The sequence below is a fragment of the Bos grunniens genome, chromosome 24 (genome assembly GCF_055505025.1).
Source record: "Bos grunniens cultivar Pamir isolate PY7600 chromosome 24, Bosgru_T2T1.0, whole genome shotgun sequence".
In the NCBI taxonomy this organism is placed as follows: domain Eukaryota; kingdom Metazoa; phylum Chordata; class Mammalia; order Artiodactyla; family Bovidae; genus Bos; species Bos grunniens.
Window position 1 is genome coordinate 45905366 of NC_141188.1, and position 14288 is coordinate 45919653.

Here is a 14288-nt window from a genome sequence, read left to right on the forward strand (position 1 = left end):
AGGAGTCCTCTTGTTGACAAGAGTTCTGGAGTTTTAGGTTGTGGATGTTAACTAGAGTTTTTGTAATTCTCTCACATCTTATTTATTAATATTTGGACTCTGGGCATGATGGAAGGTAAAATGGCCCATATGAATGAAGCTTTCTCCTTTATAGCCCAGAAATAATCTAATTTTTCTGTTGCCAGTGGTTTTTGAGCTTTGGTGTAGTCATTTTCAATAAACTGCTAAGAATCGTGTTGTTTCTTTAGTTGGACTGTGCCTTTCCTCATGCTACGTGTATTGGCTGATTTGTTGCAGTTAAAAAAAAAAAATTAGACTAGAAGAGACTTTTCTGGGTGGCCAACACTTTTAATTTGCTCAGACTAACCTGGTTTTCAAACAGAAAGTCCTGCATCCAGGACCCCCTTCAATCCTGAGCAAGCCAGGGCAGTTGATATCTTCTTTAACATTTGGAACACACAAAAAAATCTTTAGAAATTGGTGTGTTTTTACCTAGCATAGAGGTAAGTGCTTTCACCTCTCCTGTCCCCATTTACAACTTTGTGATGCTTTCTGAGTTCTCTGATATAAAATCAAAGATTATCTATATGTACATGGAAACTTTTGAGATTTTTGCAAGCAAATGCAAAGAAATGCAAGCAGGCTCCACTTAGAAAGTTAAATTTTGCTTTGGAGTTGAAGTCTTTTCAGCTTTGAAAATGAATATCTTTGTCGTTGGTCACTGAGATGGCACAAAGAGTATTGTTGGATTTTTGTGGGGGAGAGCAGTCTTGAAAACTGTGGGAACTGTTTTCCCTTCATCACCATCACTGCCAGAATTTGAGCAGCAGCCCACAGTTTAGGGTGTGCAAACCAAAATTCACAATCCTAGAAAGAGTACGTTGTCCTGATCAGTACTACTTCCTTAAGGCCAGGAGACTGTTCCCAAATATAGGCATCTGTCTATTGGAATGCCCCAGAATAAAACTCTGGAATTTGTGACACAGGGATGATTTCAAAGCTGAAATGTGCAGTGGACCTCCACTCTCATATCTGAAATTCTCAGGCTGGTGATTCTCACCCAAAAAGTTGGATGCCCTTTGTGTACGTCATTGGAAAGAGAGATGAAATTGCTTCTTTGAATATGTGACTGACTAAGTGTGCATTTCTAAGCCTGAGCAATTGGAGGTGGAGAGAAAAAGGGGGAGGGCTGAAATTAAATGCATAATGTTGTGTTATGCTGGCTCTGTAATGGGAATATCTATGAAAATTGCTTCATATTTTATTTCTTTATCCTTTCTACATTATGTCTAGAGCTGATACTTTTCAGAGATTTACAAATAAAGTTATCAGTACTGGGTCTTAATCATTTGCTAGATGATAGGAAGTTCTCTGATCTATATTGGATTAGTATGGTAAGTTTATTACTCTTTTAGTTCCTGTTGTTTTTCCAGCAAGGAGTAAGCAAAAGCTGGAGCTAAGGTGGAGAGGTGGAAACCTTGCCTACCATTTGTACAGAAAAGTTCAGTGGAATGAGCATGCAGAATTTATTTGTATGAATGGGAACTACATGATCATTAATTTGGAACAGGGAAAAGGATGAGGATGGCATTTTGTAAGCATTAGGTCAGTGTCTTACTCTCAAATCTAGTCTTCTGGATCTTTTATTGTGAGGCAAGTTGCTCATTGAAGAAGTGTACATAGAGTGATCCCTGGGAGTCAGGTCTTTTGCTGAGCACTTAGAAAACAGCTCTGTTGAGCTGGTCCTTGACTGAGTGGAGATGCCTCCTTGGGTGTCATCTGATCATATATGCTGACTTAGAGCAGGGTTGGTAAACTAGTCTGTGGGCAAAATTCAGCCCCCTGCCTATTTTTGTACAGCTTGCAAGCAAAGAATGGTTGGGAAAAAATAAAAAAGAGAATAATATTTTGTAACATGGGAAAATTATATGAAATTCAAATTTCAATGTCCTTAAATACAGTTTCATTGGAATGGAGCCACATCTATTTATTTATATTTTGGCTACGGCTACTTTTGCACTTCGACAGCAGAGTTGAGTAGTTGTGACAGAGAGTGTATGGCCCTCAGAGCTTAAACTATCTGCTATCTGGTTCTTACCAGAAACACTTGTTGACCCTTGACTCAGGGGAAGGGCAGGGAGTTTTAGGATTACAAGGATTTTGTTTTATCTCATTTTGTTTTGAAAGATTTATCCTCCAAACTTGGAGGCTGGGAAAATGAGTGTTAATCATTATGTGCTTTGTGTTGTTGTTTGTTTTTGTTTGTTTTACTTTTGCAGACCAATCAGTTTTGTTCAAGTCATTGTTTGGCAGCCTTAGGCAAAGACAGCTTATATTGGATCCCAAATGATTTGCTTTTTCATGGTTTTTTTTTTTTTTTTTGGTAAAAGGAAAGTTCTATAGGATAATTATGGCATTCCTTACATATCACAGCTAGTTCTCTTCTATTTCTGTTTGTACATGTTCTGCTGCTGTGTGTGTGGTATCCTTAAGAGCTTTATTCTGAATTTCAAACCTAGACCCAATCTTCCAAACTGGAGAATTGTTATAGATTTTCAGGTAACATGGTCATGTCAGTAGTAGGATATTAGGAGGGACCCATGAAAATACCATTTCACTGGTTCAAGGATGCATGGACTTGTCTAACCAGTGGACAAGTCACCTCCCTTCCAAGTAAACTTGGGATGACACTTGAAATGCTGTCTGGTAGAGGATTTATGATGAATTGATTTATGTGATGTGTAAGAGCAGCATTTGGTAAGAAGTGGTGACTGAGAAGAGAACTCAGAATTTCAGGGCCTCAGAATTGTCCTTTGGGCAGGTCCTGGGTTGCAGATGGATCCTATAAATGCACCTTGCTGTTTATCACAGCACCCATGTTGTTACATCTTAGACTGACTCAGGTAAGTGGAATATAATGTAAGCTTCCTCTATTTCCCCTCCAGGTTGCTCAATAAAAACAATAGAGAATATGAGAATGAATCTCTAGAAGCAAGTTCAGGTATAACATGTGAACTTAAAATGTTCTAGCAGTGACAGGTTTTTAAGAGGCTCTTAGCTGGACAGAGCTTAGCAGCTCTCCTCTTTCTGAGGACTTTCTGTGGGAGTCAGGACACTCACCAGATTCAATGTCACCAGAAGGAGAGGGGGTCCTGAGACAAGGACTATACAGTGACCCAAGGTTGGAAGTGTGGCATGGCTACAGCACCAACAGGCTTTGTGATTCTGGATTTGGAGGATAACCTTGCTGAAGCCCCAGTTTCCTCATCTGCCAAATAGAGATGATAGTTTCCACATGATATAACCCAATGGAAGATTTTTTTAAAAGATGGGACATGTACATTGTACATGTCATAGTTACAGTTCCAATTTTTTGAGCCACATGGCAGACCTTCAGCTAACTCTTTTATCTGTATTTGCTTTCTCTATTAGTCCTTATAACAGTCCTGTTGGATGAGAGATATTTATTTACAGATGAGGAAATTGAGGCTCAGTGGCTTCACATAAGCAGGAGCAGGGTTGGCCTTTGAAGTCAGTTCTCCTAGACTGTTTGGCCAATGCTGGAGTCCAGGCCCCAAGTGCCCACACTGGAAAGGGCTTCTGGAAGGTGAGGATCCAGCTTCAGGGCATTTCTCTCCTACTTTCCCACATGGTAAGGGTGGCAAGATCACGAGCTGGTACACTGTCTTTAATTCCAAGTGTTTCAAAATGTCATGAGTTAAAGTCTTATTTTTTTCCTTTATTCTGCTTATGGATTATTATTTGCTTTTGACCAAAATGCAACTTCTATTTTGTTTTTTTGGACTTAATGTTCACCTTTACCCAGCTTCATCAGGAGAACTGACTTTCTCTAGCAATCTCATATTCCTCAGAGTCTGACATGGTCCTAGGAAGATGTTCAGGATTCCTTCTCAGTAACCCCACATAGAACATCATCATATATGTGTGGAAAGAACCTGTATTTTCTTCTAAGTACTCATAACCCTCTCTTAGGAAGTCTAATAGGTTATAAATTCATTTATTCATCCTTCAAATAGCACCCTCCTTGTGTCAAACCCACAAAGTATGAAGAGGAAAAAGAGTTTTTTAGGTGATGTAGATGGGAAGGGAGTCTGGCATCAGATTGCAGAGAGTGATGAATATCAAATAAGTAAATGAGTTTGCATTTAATTCTGTAAATAATGGGAGTGCTCTGCAGACTTTGAAGTGCAGAAAGGAAGGGTTGCAGGTCCAGGGAACGTAATGAGAGCGATCTAGGACAGAGAGGCATGAAAGTGATCCACTTGTGAGTTGGGAGGGCTGCACCACAGCTCTCCATTTTCCCTGTAGGCTTGTGAGAAGCACATTTCTCACTTGACTTGCTATGGTTGTAGCAGTTTAGAGGGTGTGTTGGGCAGGGATGGAAGGTGGCTCAGACTGCTGGACCTCTGGTACTGCACCACTTCCTCCTGCACTCTGATGGTGGTCCTGAGCACCCACGAGAGCCTTCCACCCCCCTTAGGGTTCAGGTGTCCTTCTCTCACTCTCATTTGCCCAGCACCTTCTCTGGTCACTTAGAGGTGCATTGCTTGACTGAAGGCTTGCCGTCCCTATTTCAGTGCTTGTGAATGTGAGGCTTTGAACTCCAGGGTGTATGGGCTTCTTCCCCTACAACACTCTCAACCTGACTGGGAGAGTAGGTTTGGCCAGCATTTCTTCATAAGAAGCTGAATTTGCCTTGTTTAATTTTATATTTTCTATCGATTTTTTATTTTAAGCAGCATGTTCCTCTTTATTCGTCAGAGTACCTGAAAATTTTGTTTGCCGATACGTTTCTCTGTAGTTATTTTATAGCTAAAAACCTTTTCCACAAAGTAAATGTATCAAGCAGCAGGTAATATTTAACATCTGGAGTTGGTGTTTGGGAAAGGACACTGGGCTTGGGGACAGGAGCCCTGGGCACCATCTCTGCCTCTGTTAATAACAGCTTCAATAAGAATGCTTTACTTTCCTGAATTTCAGTTTTTTGCATGTTAAAAAAAACAAAAACAAAAACAGCTATTGACCTCTGAAACTTTATTTCTCTTCTAAAAACTGGAAACTTTAAGAGTCATTCTGTTAGATGAGGCAAGTTTTCCTCTTTAAGAAAACTAGTTACTATAAACAAAATTGTTGACCTCTCTTTGGGACCCACTGTTCTGTCATCGGATCGTTTCCTTTTTGCCCCAGTGTCAAAAGGCCTAAAATCATGGGAGCAGACGTCAGAATTGAGCTTACAAAGTGGGGAGGTTTATCGAGCTTGCATTCTGTGAGGATATTCTGGGAACGTTTAGTTCCCCTCTTTCTTCCTTGTGTGCTTCCTACTTTTCTCCTATGTGAGGGATTCCTGGGGAGTCCACAGCACCTTGCTGGCTCTTTCCCGCTGTTGTTAGTTTCACTTTGGAGTTCAACAAGGAACCTTCTTCGGTGAACTCCATACCTTTGAAGATAAACCTGTTAGAGTAAAAGGAGGAAAACTGTGTTCTGTTCTGGATGGAGAGTCATTTGTTCCTTGAACTGTTCAGATAAGAAATAAGAGATCTGTTAGAAAGATTGCCGGCCCTGATTCCAGACCAGGTTCTCTGCAGAGAACCTGCACTAGGAGCTGGTCCCCTGTGACATTAAGCAAGTCTCTCGACCCCTCGAAGCTGTTACCTAACTGTGTGAAAACCAGCGGTCATAGGAACACTTCCTTGCTGGTGTCTTGTGGGGATGAAAGTGCCTGGTATGCTTAGCACAGCACCTCACTCAGTATGCACCACTTTAATTCCTGTTGTGCGTGTCTCTCTTCCAGCTCACCCACAGGACCCTCTCAGCACCCTCTCAGCATGGCTAGCCACACAGTGCCCTGCAGTTGTGCTGGGTGCTCAGAGGCGTGGGCTGTCTCAGAAGCCATATGTTTCTTTAGGCTGATCCTGTTTTTGTACTGCTGATGGCTATGTTGAATTGTGATACGTGGGTTGCAGTACCAGTGTCTTATTTCTGATGCTTGCACAAGCACCTACTAATCAAACATACCTCTAATGCTATTTTTTTTTGGTAGTAAGAATTGGTAGGGGATTTATTTAAAGTCAATTTAAAGGTCTTTTATCTTTGATAAAAATCTTTTATCTTTGTGGTCACTTATCTGCCAAACCAGGATTGCTGCTGAGCTCAAAGCATGACTCAAAATGAAACTTTCAAAGTAGTGTCATAAGGACGACCAGATGGGGTTCAGCTGGTGTTTCCTTGCATCCCTGCCACACTCCCAGTGTTTGTACAGTCACCCCCTCTTCTCAATCATCAATTCTACGCATGCAAAAAGTCCTCTCGTATCTGCATTTCCAGTTGACCTTCAGTTACATTACCTCTTTTCTTTTTAATAAAAGGCAAAATAAATAATTCCTTTTTGCCCTTCTCTGCCCTATCCTTTGATTCTTCTGATTCCTGCAACTTTAAGTGAAAAACATCCCACATTCAAAACGCTGGAATGCAGGACATCCCAGGATGTCCCCTCCTGCCTTCCTTGTTCCTGAGACATGAGTCACTTTGGTTGGAAAGTCACTGCTTAAGGACTGCCTAGGCAGACAGCATGGGGATATGGCAGGGAAGTTCTCGAAGCCTGGGCTGCAGGCATTGGTTCAGGCTCCTGACTGCCTTACATACAGAAATCAAAGCCAGGAGGCAATGAAGAGGTATTTTTTATCCACAGTAAGCTAAAAATTCATATTATAATTTGCACATACCAGACTACTTTGTGGAAATAGTTTCAACTTGTTTGGTTCTCAGGATGATGACTTGGAAGGTAGCATTAAGGCTCTGCCCTCTGCCACCCCCACAAGAGGAACCAGTGGCCAAAGGGAGAGGCGGCCAGTGGGGAGGGCAGAAGCTCAGTGGAGCCAAAGGTTCCCAAGAGGTGTGCCGATTTACACAGCATGCAAACACCCGCATGGACTAGCAGCTGTACCCAGTGCCTGGAGGATTCTGAATTCTGTGCTGTCTGGTGAAGTCGAGAGCCCTTGGTGCAAGCTGAGGCTGCTGTCGGAGCGTGCTGGAGCATGGACAGCCAGTCAGAGTCCTGCACTAAGGGCAGGTTTCAATGACATAACCTCTAGGGTTCCTTCCTAGCTTCCACAGTGTCCCGCTGAATCTTGCCCTAAGAAGGCCAGGGGCCTCCGTCTGTACCGGCAGTGTATCTTTGTCTCTAAAGTCCTAGGTTTGTTTTTTTTCCTGCCTGCCCCTCCATCCCCCGGCTCACTTCTTTTGCCTTCCCACCAGCCTCTGACCTCACCAGAGGAAACAATGGAGGCCTTTATCGACTCTGAAAAGTCCAAGTAGTTCCCACCTTGGTACCTGGCCCATGAAGTCATTTGATAATCATCATTAGTATCAAATGCAGGTTGCTTCAGTGGTTTTTCTTAGACCTTGTTTATTGTGTTTTTCCCACATTGTCTTCTTCGGCTTTCACAAGCTTCAGCCAGTTTCACAGTGGGGAGGATCAGCGGAAGTGGAGAAGAGAGGGTACGAAGGGATATGAACAGATCGCCGTTCTGTCCCTCATGGTGGGCCACCACGCCTTCCAATAAGAAGTAATCATTTGCAGGTGTGAATGTGCCCAGGAACGTGGGCAGCCTTTCATGCCAAGCCAGTTATTCATTTGTTCAGTGCTATGAATGAAAACACGTTCACAGCACTGAACAATTAGGGGATTTCAGTATTGTTCACTACAGACTGTATCCCTGGAGAACTGTCTTAAAGGAGCTGCTTCTTATGGTGGGTCATGAGTATAGCTAAAGGGGATCTATTTGTAGCCTACAATGGGAATCTGTGATTTCTCCATCTTTGCCCTTTCAGGTGAGCCAGAGATGGACATGGATTTATTTGGGTGTGTGGTTCTTTCTTGCACCATCAGGTTCCTGAACTTACCAATCTTCCATTGGATTCCTCCCATTGACTAAGTGGCAGGTCAGCATCATGCTCCATGTGGGTGCTGTTGGTCATGAAAGCAGCCATGATTAGGAGATCCAGGAAGGGGCTGAGAACCAGGAGTTAAATATGACGCAGGCTAGAACCTGGCACCAGATCAGGAGACAGGTGAAGGCCAACCACAGAAGGTATGGGTCAAAAGGAAAGAATGGGTCCACAGCTGGGTCACACTTCCAGCATCCTGGACTTCACTGAGTCAGAAGAGCCTCTGAATATTTCCATTTCAACTTCCTTTGTAAACAAACAGAAGACACCTTCCAAAATCCCTCGTGGACAGTTATTTGGCTGCTTCTCAATGGCCCTCAGGGAGGAGACTTGCTGCAACCTCTTGAGGCAGCTCTGGTTTTGGTAAGACTCTTTCTTACATTGCACCAAAATTATTCTTTTAAAACATGACTATTGCCAATTCCTGAAACTGTTTCTGGGATCCCATTGTTTTTGGATGCCAAGGCACCTTGGTTCCTGTGCCAGGGATGCTAGTTTGTCTGTGTGCTTCCTAAAAGGCTTCAGTGGAGAGGGCTCCCAGAGCAGAGGAAAATACCAGCAGGTGGTCTGGCTGCAGGGGATTGTGCCCTCCTTTACTGTTAAGTGTAGTATCTCTATTAGCAGGTCCCTGGGCTCTTTCAGCTTTCTGGCAGCTTCATCATTGTTGGTATATACTGAACTCAAGGTCAAGGAGACTCCAACTTAGAATTGCCTTCTGCTATATTTGAGGGTCTAAACCATTACATCCTACGTGTGCTGTGCTTAGTTGCTCAGTCGTGTCTCACTCTTTGTGACTGCATAGACTGTAGCCAGGCTCCTCTGTCCATGGGGATTCTCTAGGCAAGAATACTGGAGTGGGTTGCCATGCCCTCCTCCAGGGGGATCTTCTCAACCCAGGGGTCAAACCCAGGTCTCTGGCATTGCAGGCAGATTCTTTACTATCTGAATCACTAGGGAAGCCCATGAATATTGGAATGGGGATCTCCCTAACCCAGGAATTGAACCTGGGTCTCCTGCATTGCAGGAGGATTCTTTACCAGCTGAGCTGCCAGGGAAGCCCATACATCCTACATACAGTGGTCCAAAATGTAGGTGTTTGTATTATCCTTATTATCATTTCTTTGGGCATAGTTCTAGACAGGCATCTAGGTCAAATATTAGTCAGATGGTCTGGTTAGGGTCTGCGGACTACACAGAAATAGGGCCACTTTGAAATGTAGATGCCCTCTCACAAAAGAGTTCCTCTTTTGTGGTTGCCCTTCTGGGGCATCTCTACATGGCTCTCCACCATCTGTGAACCTGGTTTCTCAATTACATAGTGGCCTTTTTGGATCTAGTGAAAAAGATTTTAAAAGTGCATTATCAAAGGTATTTTCTTCTTAGTTATAGTGTAAGCTCTCTGAGGACAGAAGTTGCATCCTTTATTTCCTGGCCTGGGTATTAAAGAAGTTCTTGTTAGCTCTGTGCCAGTGAAGGTAGTTCTATGGGGGGAAAAAAACTCTCTCTCTTTTTTCTTTTTTTTTTTTTAATCAAAATAGGTTCTGCCTAGTCAGCCCTGTGTATTTTGCATTGGTTTTTAAGAAACATCTAAAACCTTTCATCATGCTGTCTTTTCTGTGCTCTCATCCAGATATACTGTAGCAGGGCTGAAGCTTCTAAATTCTGCATGAATCTACAGAGTTGTATGGTGTGTTCAGCATAAATGCTGCATAGGGTTTAGACAGTTCTTATTTGGAGGAATTGATCTCAGAGTATTTAGGGAAAAACCTGGGACAGTACAAGACTGTCAGAATGAGTGCTTCAGATAGTGCACAGTATGGGAATTTGGTGGCAGCGGTCTCATTTGCCCAGCACCTTCATGAAAGATTGGCATCACCCAACTGTCACCTCTTTCTGGATTGTTCTTGGGATGGTTTCGTGAAGTAGCTGTTAGTCCTCCCTGTTTTAAAGACTGAGGGAGGGATTTTGAGGGTTTTCAATCAGGGTTTCCCAGGATTACAACCAGGGGAGAGGGAGTGGGGAGACTCAAATCTACATCAGACCCTCGGATTCCTGGTTTCTGGCAGTAGGAAGCCATCACTGAATGGTGCACTTTAGCTGGTCCTGCTGTTACCTCCTCAAGGAGAGAATAATTGAGTTCTATGCAGACCACCTAATCGCTCCTCCTGCATGTCCTTGATCTAGGCTGTGGGTGAACCTGGGTGTTGTAGCTTCATCTGGGAGACACACAGCTCCTTTCTTGGACCCATAGCCACCTCCCTGATGGAGAATATTCAGCAGGACATGGCCACAGTGAGACCTGGGAAGAAGTGATGGCTGGCAGTGCATGCAGCATGGGGTGATGGATAATAGGCTCACTGAGACTTAATCTAGAGCTGTTTACAAAAATATTCTCAAATATCCTGGTTTGGGCTGAAAATGTGGGATTTGGCAAAGGTCCCTTCCAAAACAAGATTCCATTGAGTCTTGTCTGGCCTGAGACTTGAGGGAAGGGTGGCCACCCTGTGCTGGGGGTTCTGGTTTTGATTTCTTCTTCTGCCTTTAGCAAGTGAATCTCTCTTTTCTCATATTTAACAGGACATTAATGCTGTGTCTCTTTCTTACACATTACTTTGAAGATAATCTGAGTGAATCGTTGTAAAAGGGTTCTGAAATGTTAAAAATGCAATGGAAATATAAGACTTTTCTGTAGAACGGCCCTATAGTAGATTATTAACAAACTGCGGTCTCTAATTAAACTTTTCCAGGCTTCCTCCCATATCCCCCCATCCCTAGCCTCTCTACCCCAGCATTGGATAAAGGCCCCAGACGTGCCTGTGATAAACAGCAGCTGCAGGTTGGGCACGATTAGTGGCCTAGTCCAGGTCACCACCACATGGAGTAATTGCCCTTTGTGAAATTCTGGAGCAAGAGGTCAGCCCTCTTTCCCCATCTTTGTCACTTCTCAGTCATCTGTATCCCGGTGGCAGTTGTGTTATCCCAGCACCCTTCCCCTCCCCCTACTTCCCCACCCCATCCCCCTCTCATGGAGCCCAGGAAGAAACCATCTGCTGAGTTGGCTTTCAGAAGATTTTTTTTTTAAATACCAATTTCCCTTTGTTCCGAGGCAACCTCCAATCAGAGCTGGGGTCTGCTGGGTTTGGTGAGAGGCTGGTATTGTGTTTCATGCTCCCGGAGGAAAGGTTGTCCACTTGCTTTTCTTTTTGATTCGATTCCCTGCCATTCTGCAGGAGAGGCAGAGGTTGCAGCTGCTGCTGTCAGCTGTAAATGGGGGACCCCCTTGTTTAAGAACATGCATGTTAATCCTTTTGCCAGGGGTGGAAAAAACAAAACAGAAAAAAAAATTAAAACCATCACTAGCAAAAGTATTTCTTCCTGTTCCCACCTCATTTTGTAGGTCACACAAGATCTTACTGGTTGCTTAAGCTTAGGGCTTGTTGTCCTTGGATGTTCGCTTGAAGGTCTTTTGATGTCCAGCTTCTTATGTTTCCTGATTTCCTGCTGAAGAGTATGAACTGTGCATCAGAGGCAGAAGAGAGTCATTCTTTGATGGAAAACTTGAATCACAGGAAAAGCCATTGGCCATGAAAGCTACCATTTTGTTGTTGAGCTGGGAACCTTGCCAAGCACTTGACACACACTATCTACTGACTCCTTCCCACCATGGCAGTGGAGGTGGTTTTATCCCCATTTTGCAGTTGTGTGCAGTGAGGTACAGAAACCCCCAGGGCCTGGCCTCAGTCTTAGGATCGGGAAGCTGGGATTCCAGCATGTCCACCCTCTAAACCCTGAGGCAGCTCCTCACTTGGGCATCAGCGGGACTGAGCCTAAGGTGGGGGCCTGAGATCCTTGCTTTCTAACCTTGCCCCCCGAAGACCCACAGGCAAGGGGCCTTCTCCATGCTTCCGTTTCTCTGTAAACTGGAACCAGATTAGCTAGATTCCAGGGAACTCAGAGGGACTGTTTGTTCACACCTCCTGAAAGTTTTATAAGCTCTTCTATTCCTGAACCTTGTGTATTGGCTGTCTTTTTCTGGCACCCTCTACAAGATGAGTGAAAATCCTCTTGGCGGGTTTCAGAGATGTTCTGAGATAACTTCTCAAGTGGTCCTGCAACTCTGTGCACAGAGCACCCTGCCGGCCTCTGGCCTTGCACCCCTGGCCCTCACTTGCCACATACGCTCCCAACCTTCACTCATGGGTGTTGCTGGGTGAGAGCCCTTTCCAAACTAAAGGATGTGTTTTGCTCCTTTATGGTAATGAGATGATGGATCGGGGAATGAACACAGGATGAATTCTGTAAATTGGTGAAACCCCATAAAGTTGTTTTTAAACATACCATCTCCTTCCTCCTTTCACTGTTAGGCTGGAATTATGACCCAGAGCACAGAGGGGCTGGAGGATCTGCCTAGAATGAAATATAAAATAAAACAGACACAACAGAGAGAGAGAGGCCAGGGCTTCTCTTTTGCTTCCTCCTGAGGAGATAAAATTTTCCAAGATAACCTATAATGCGTGTGTGTCTATATTTATTTTAGTATCTTAAAATACATTGTAGGCTCCTGTTAATGTGAATTATAAGAAATATAGTGACTTGACTTAGCAATCAAGTCAGCTTTGCACTTGAAAATATCAATGAAGTCCTTGTTCAAAACCTTACTATATGAACTGAAGTAATTTTTACTAAATGATCTCTCTTTCACTTTCTAATACAATCCATGAATAAAAACAAATCTTGCCTGAATCAGTTCAGAGAGAGAGCCAGAGAAGACATGTAGACACACTGGATTAGGTGAGAGAGGTTCTATGTGATGGTGTCCATAAGCTGGGTGACATGGATGCATGGGCAGTGGGCCTGGGGCCAGGAAGAGTGGTCTCTGTACTCAGCTCTGTCAGCTGACTCAGGCTGTACTTTGAGTTAGCCTGGGTCCCTTTCTAGCTCTGTTTCACCTGAGGCTTCGGTTCTCAGAGGTCTGAAAGCAGGAGGAATAGGAGGAAATAGTGAAAGGAGAATGTTGACTTCAGAACAGTAAGCTCTGCTAGACTTGAGAAAGGGACCCCAACAAAGAGTCACAGAGCTGAGCTGAGCAGCCCTCAGTGCCGCTGCTGATACTAAAACTGTCCACTCACGGGGCTTCCTTTCTTCTGCATCACTGAGTCACTCATTCACTCATTTAATAAAAGGTATTTTCTTCATTTCCTATGCATTGCATTTGTCCTTGAGATTTTGCGTATAGAAAGAAGAAGAGAGAAAAGCAAGGCTGGCCAGAGGCGTGAAAAAAATCACATCATGCCTTTTAGCAGAAGGAGCGGAACCCAGAAAAGGTAATGGAGAAGATGGAAGTAGAAATCTGCGGTGTACTGGGGCAGATCAGGTACAAGAGTGGAGGCCACGTGAGAACTGGTCTCTGGAAACGGAGGGAGAGAAGGACAGCGGCTGAAAGAAACAGTGCGGGGGGGTGGGGGGGTGGTGGCAGGGGAATTGTTTATGCTTATGGGCTGGGAGAAGGGCTGCCTCTGCAAGGCTCCCTCAGTCCAGGCAACCAGTACAGGAGAAGGATGGAGTGGCTGCTGAGAAAGCGGGTGCTCCTGGATGAGCTTGGCTTTGGGTCCTGGACCTCTCAGAAGTACTTACTGCTCCACCCGAGGGACTGATGGCTTTCTACCAGTGTGGAAATCACTGCTCACATCCCCTTGGGGGCAGCCATGCAGGTGGATCTGGGAAGGGCTGCCGCAGGCTGGACCAGCTGTGCCCCCTCCACCTCCTGGGAGGAGCAGGTGCTGAACTTCTGGATGCCTGGCTTTCCTTCTGGCTTCATTTCTAAATGACAGCTGACCTTTGCTTCTGATGTTAGGCCTGCGGCAGAACCCACTCCATCGGGGCCCAACTACTGTGTGTGTGTCAGTAGCTGCTTCTGCTCATCTCGTTAAGCCCAGGGAGACAGTTGCTGGTCCTTGGAGCTTCTCTTTCTCCAAAGAGGACAACCCAGTTGTGGGGGTTCGCCCTGTGGACAGTGGAGGCAAAGAGCTGGAGAGGAAGACATATGTTTAGGAAATGATCCTAGCGAGGCCTGGAGAACATCAGAGAGGATGCACAGCCACGTCCTTCTGTCGTCATGGTCTCTCTGAGGAGCTCTGTCTGGGGAGCCCTAAGAAGGTGGTATGGTTTGGTGTGTGTGTGTTTGTGAGTATTCAGTGTTATGTGTACCTGCATGTATGTGTGTGTGTGTGTCTGGCCTCTGGGCAGATAGATATTGTATACGATGCAATAGACTCATAACCGAGAAGCAGATTAGTCTCTGCCCCTAACCACCTGGGTTT

General features: G+C 44.5%; 1 protein-coding gene across 3 annotated transcripts in view; it reads left to right on the plus strand.

Moving 5' to 3' along the window:
* SETBP1 (SET binding protein 1) overlaps positions 1 to 14288 on the plus strand; it is a 402738-nt gene that overhangs the window by 22627 nt on the left and 365823 nt on the right. The gene's annotated exons all lie outside the window — the stretch shown is intronic.